Below are 6,285 nucleotides of genomic sequence, written 5' to 3' on the forward strand. Positions count from 1 at the left end.
GTTTAATTCGATGTTATGTCCCTAAATTTTCATCAAGTTACACCATAGCCCTCATAATACAAAATCTTATAATTTAGCCCATAAATTTGGGTTTTACAAGAAAAGAGCATGAATCTTATGTATTTTGAGAAACACGAAAGCAACCATAAAAAATTGGTATGGAACTAGAATTCTATACCGACTGTTTCAATTTTTGATATAGAATTGAAAATACACAATATGGATCAGGAATTACAACAAAATCCTAAATCGGTTGGAATAGTCACTTCATTGGATGTACTAAGAAGTGAATTATGGAGATTGTACAAAATTGAAGAGCAAGTTTGGTTACAAAAATCAAGATCTAAATGGGTGAAAGGAGAGAGGAATTCTAGATTTTTTTATATTTGTGCATCTAACAAGAAGAGGATGAATTCTATGGTTGCTCTAAGTGTAAAGGGTAATCTCATTCAAGATGACTCTCTCATTAAGGCAAGTGTTCGAGATCATTTCTTTCAGATTTAATTCCAGATCGACTTTAGAAGTAGAAGATATGAAGTTGAATTTTCCCAAAATAACCATGGAACAAAGTCTTTTGTTGGAAAATAAATTCTCGGAGGAAGAGATATGAGAAGCTATTAATTCTTGTGATAGAAACAAAGCCCCAATGCCTGATGGGTTGAATATGGGGTACTTTAAAAAGTTATAGTCGTTCCTCAAAGAAGACATAATGAAATTATTCCATAACTTTTTCTTGGGTAAAGATTGGGAGCATGAAACCACATTTTCATTACTCTCACCCTAAGAAGACTCAATCCAAGAAGGCTAAATGATTACATACCTATCAGTTTTGTTAGAGGAGTGTATAAGATTCTTTCAAAGTGTCTATCAAGAAGGTTAAGAATTTTTATTAGCGATATAATCAGTCCTTCAAAATTTGCTTTTATTCCATGTCGTCAAATTATGGATTACTCCTTCACTGCCAATGAAGGGATTGATTATTGGACGAAAAAAGGACTTAAGGGAGGCTTGTTCAAGGTGGACTTTAGAAAGGCTTATGACACAGTGGATTGGCTAATCTTGTTTAAAGTAACGGAGAAGATGAGATTTGGGGTGAAATGACACAGCTGGATGAGTAAATGTGTTACTTTGGCATCAGTCTCAGTATTAGTAAATAGTGTTCCTACTGAGGAATTTCCAATGACTAAGGGACTTAGATAGGGATGCTTCTCTCTCCATTGCTATTTAATTTGATTATGGAATTCCTTAATTTATTGTTGTTGAAGGCAGTTTCTATTGGGATGTTTTACAGTTTTAATATTGGTAGGAATGAATGATCTTTCAAATTATCACATTTGCAATTTACAGATGACCTTATAGTCTTCAACAATGCTTCGAAGAAATAGATTAGAACTGTTAAGAGAGTTTTACGTGTTTTTAAATTATGTCTGGCCTTCAGCTGACTTTCTCCAAAAGTATATTATTTGACATAAATACAAGTGAAGAAGAAGTGAAGGATTGGGTATCTTCTATCTGATATGCAGTTGCAATGTTTTTGTCTGAATACCTTGGTATTATGCTTAGAGCTAAGAGAAATTTAATATCTTTGTGGGAACCTTTCATCCATAAATTTATAGGAAACTTGCAGGTTGGAAGGTAGTAATTCTCTCTTTAGACGGGAGATTAGTTTTATTAAAAGTTGTTCTGTGTTCCCTCCCAACTTATTTCTTTTCGATTTTCAAAAGACCATCCAGTGTGTACAGAAAGCTTAATTCCATTATGGCTAGTTTCTTATGGGGAGGTGGATCAAATAGGAACAAGATACATTGGGTAAATTAGATGATTGTATGCAAATCTAAAGACAAAGGAGTGTTGGATCTTAACCTAATGAATAGAGCCCTTTTAGGAAATGGCCTTGGAAGTTTGCAAATGAAAAGGATTCCGAGTGGAGGAAGTTGATTTGTAGCAAATAGAATTTAAATCAAAATTCGTTACTACTCAATAATAGTTTACCACCTCAGGCTTCCTAGATGTGGAGATCAGTGGTGAACAATCATTTTAAAGATTATTCTTTTGGTTCCAGATATCAAAACTAGTTTCGAATCAGAGTGGGAAATAGCGATAATATTTTCTTCTGATATGACATTTGGGTTATTGAATCTTCCCTCAAAGAAGTCTTCCCTCGACGTTTTGCCCTATCTACTAATCAAAATAGGAAGTAAAGGGAGTTTGGTGAATTTGGAACTTCAGGATGGTTTTAGCTTGTAAAGATGAGAAGGAATTTGAGTGATTGAGAGTTTGATAAATGGGCTGAATTGTTGGAAACAATTAATAATATAAACCTCTCAGAAAATTTGAGAGATGGTATAATTTGGCGAGGGAATGGGGATGACATTTACTCAGTTAGATCTTGTATGAAAACGTGCTCTATTGATTCGAATCCATATCATTTTTGGAAGGGTTTGGTGCTGCCAAGGGTGGAAACTTTCATGTGGCAAGTTGTTCCCCCTTTATCTCTTTGCATCAGTCTACTGGTTTTGCCATTCAAACGAAAGGAGTCAAAATTCAAGATTTTCCACAGGTATTCCTCGTTCTCTATTCCACCATTCAATTTGGGTTTGTTCCAATTTCGATTGGGTTTTTTTAGATTTTATGAATGGGTTTTTTAGAATTCTTACAGAGTACACCTGAGTTTCAAGAAAGATATGGTTTGTTTTTTATATGTTTGATACCTTCGGCTGTTGTCTCATTTTAATTTTTGTTTTTGGGTGCTTTTTCACTTTTTTGACATTTACCCCTCCTTTTACAATATCCAAGGTATTTGAACATTTTAGGAATTACTTCCAACGCTAAATGCTAGAACCACTAAGATCTAAACATGCAAATCCTGTAAATGCATCTATTTTCATGTGAATTTCTACGAATACAATTCACCCTTGTTCATTGTTGAAATAGTTCTGTCTCTAATATGCTTGATTGTTTATAATGTTATGTTTAAAAATATTAATAAAATGGAAATAACATATTATTAAAGCAGGAGTGTAAACTTGTTCTTTGACGAACTAGTGTTGAAATTTGCACTTCTTGATGGAAGAATAAAGTGCATAGAAAAAGAGATTTACATTCTTGTTTATCATGCTGGTCAGTTATCGTTAGTAAGAAAGATTGGCAGCATAGTTCTCATTGTAGTTTTTAGTTTCAATGGTTATGCTTCCATTTTCTAAAATGTGTAGGTTTAAGATGATGAATTTGCACCAAGTTCTAAAAATTCATCCTTTTTTTCTAGTTTAATTTTGAGTAATCGTATATTTTTCTGTTTATAATTGGGACTGATTATTGATAATTTAACAAGCATATGAGAGGGTTTACATGAAAACATATTGTGTATATTGTGACTGAAAGTGAAACTAAACTATCTTAAACTAAGTCAGGCATTTCAGCTTAAAGAATATATGTCTTAACATGCCGGGTTCTTTCCCATTATATAGGTTGTTTACTGTTGCTCAAACAGTTAGCGCAAACTACTACTTCTATGTTTTTGAATTATTTGCAAGGTTATATTGCTCTACTACTTTCAAATATGTAGCAAATTTATCTGATGTTGCTTGTTAAGATAACTTTTGTTTCACATGACCAGCTGAAACTGTAATATACAGAATATATTAATACATGAATAGATCTTAAAATGGTCACCTTACTCTTAGGGAGTTGAAACATGCAAACTTGATTGACGTGATGCTACATGTTGATGAGGAAGAGGACATTAATAAAGTTTTGAGATAGGGACTTGGCTTGGAATAAGTAATTACTTTTGGATGCATGCTTAATATATTCTGTCTGATACTGATTATTTTCACTTAATCTATCTTCTTCTATACTATATATACATGTACTTTTCATATGAGCACTTTTACGTGATATACTGCAAGTTTTGGGAGCTGGATACAGATCATGATTTCTTGATTGACAATGAGAACCTTATCAGATATGGTAACCATGCGCTTACCTACCGGATTGTTGATATGATATTTTCTCAGGTTTGTCTTTGTCAGATGCCATTTTTGTTCCTTGGTCCAAACTACATTCTATTTGCAGAAGAACATTTTCATTTAATTGAAATGTCTTCCACTTTCCTTTTCTATCACTTATTTTGTTTCATTGATTGACTTAATATTATTCACAAGTTTGGAACTTTCACTCATGTTATGCTTCCATACCATTAGGTTCCAAGAAAGTTTACCAGTAAGGTCGAAAGGAAGATGGGGTATGAAGATTTTGTTTACTTCATCCTTGCAGAGGAGGACAAGTCATCCGAGCCTAGTCTTGAGTACTAGTATGTTTGTGCTCTTTCTCTATAGAATCAAGGGTATTATGTTTTATTTTGTTCATGGATTATTAATTTTGAAGTTTATCTTCTTAGTGATTGAAGTAAATATACCGTCTACTTAACTTATTTGGAAAGTCCCAAAAATATTTGAAATGAAATTTTTTTGCACTCCTAAAAAATTCTGAATATATTACCATTTGGGAAATTAATCTTGCTCAAAGAAAAATTTAACTAATGTAAATGATTCATCAGAATTTTTATAAATATTCCATAACTTGTTGTTGCTGATGTCTGAGGGTGAGAAAAAGCAATGTGTTTTGAAAGGGTGGAGCTTCTGGATGATCACAATGAGATTGGAGTTCCAACAGTTTACAATTTTTGGCTAGTTTTTTCGATGTGGTTTTTTTCCTTTTCTAGGTTCAAGTGTATAGATTTGGATGGCAATGGGAATCTAACACGCAACGAAATGCAATTCTTTTATGAGGAGCAGTTGCATCGAATGGAATACATGGGGCAGGAGCCCGTGTTCTTTGAGGACATCTTATGCCAAATAATTGACATGATTAAACCATAGGTTCTTTATTTTATTTGCTCTATTTTTTCTTGTCTATTTAATACAGTGCCTATTGGAGTGTGCTCATGGAAAATGAATTAAAAAACTAATTTTGTGCTAAGATCTGCTTGTAATTTCAAACTTAGATTTCTGTTGGTGTAAAGGTGGGTTTATGGAAAATTGAGTTTAATCTCTTCTCATGCTCCTCATGAAGTATGTAATTAATGGTTGATTCATAATAAGATCATTTAGTGTGATCTAATGAGTTAGTTATACAATGAACTGCTTTGACCATATCTTGGTTTAGGATTTTAGGTCCTGGGTGTTCACTGAATGCTCCTTTCTATACACTGCAAATGAAGATAGAATGTTTTATATGTTCAGCTATGTCATATTTGCAAGATGAGAGCTATGTCATATTGTGTGATCTGAAAGGCTCTAAACTTTCTGGAAGTGTTTTCAACATCCTTTTTAATCTTAACAAATTCATGGCCTTTGAGACTCGTGATCCATTCCTAATTCGTCAGGTAAATGTGTTACATTAGCTCGTTTAATATTACTACTACCAGAAATTGAAAATCATCACACTTCTATGCAAGTTTAGGATAACAACATTGTTTGTATCGTAACAAACAGGAGCGTGAGAACCCTACATTGACAGAGTGAGACCGATTTGCACATAGAGAATATATTAGACTTTCAATGGAAGATGATGTCGAAGATGCCTCTAATGGAAGTGTAGATGTTAGGAATGAATCGATTGAGGCTCCCTTCTTAGTTGAATAAGGTAAGCTTGTCTAGTTCACATTATGTTGTTTTGTTTTGTTCTGGCTTTTACCGAAACGAAAAAAGAAAAAACAATAGATGCGTAAAAGAATGTAATGCCCAATGCATGTAAGATGGCTATTTTACAAGTGCACCAAATCAAAGAATAAAAGCTAAAATGACTGCAAAAAATTTATAATCAAGCAACTAAGAAGTTCATACAAACTCACATACTCATTTTTCTCATCATCTGTTATTTCTCTACAGGTTCTCAGAGAAGAGCTCAACACTTCTATGTTGAGCACCGGAAGGAGAATGTTTCCTTGATGGGCAAAGAAGGAACTCATTGGAGGACAACTTTTGGGCTTGTCCTTCTTGGACGTACGCTTGATGCAACTGCGAAGGATTTTCAGGCCTTTGCATGCATGGTTTGAGGAAAAAAATGATGAATCGTGCAATTGGAGCCAGCTTTACCTAAACAATTTTTCATATGAATGAATTTTGTTGGGAGACTGTAAATCGAAATCCAGGTATAAGAAAGCTCGGAACATTTTATATCGACATATGATTACAATATTTTTGATAACTTAATGTAAATATATTGTATGCAAATGGATTGCTTATATATAATATGATATATATATTTAATATTATGAGGCAT

The 6,285-nt window shown here is 33.3% G+C and overlaps 1 pseudogene; it reads left to right on the top strand.

Moving 5' to 3' along the window:
• The first annotated feature begins 2,635 nt into the window (after positions 1–2,635).
• Positions 2,636–5,645, top strand: LOC120116956 (annotated as a pseudogene).
• Positions 5,646–6,285: the final 640 nt, after the last annotated feature.

This window comes from Hibiscus syriacus, unplaced genomic scaffold (genome assembly GCF_006381635.1).
Source record: "Hibiscus syriacus cultivar Baekdansim isolate YM2019G1 unplaced genomic scaffold, ASM638163v2 tig00110313_pilon, whole genome shotgun sequence".
In the NCBI taxonomy this organism is placed as follows: Eukaryota; Viridiplantae; Streptophyta; class Magnoliopsida; order Malvales; family Malvaceae; genus Hibiscus; species Hibiscus syriacus.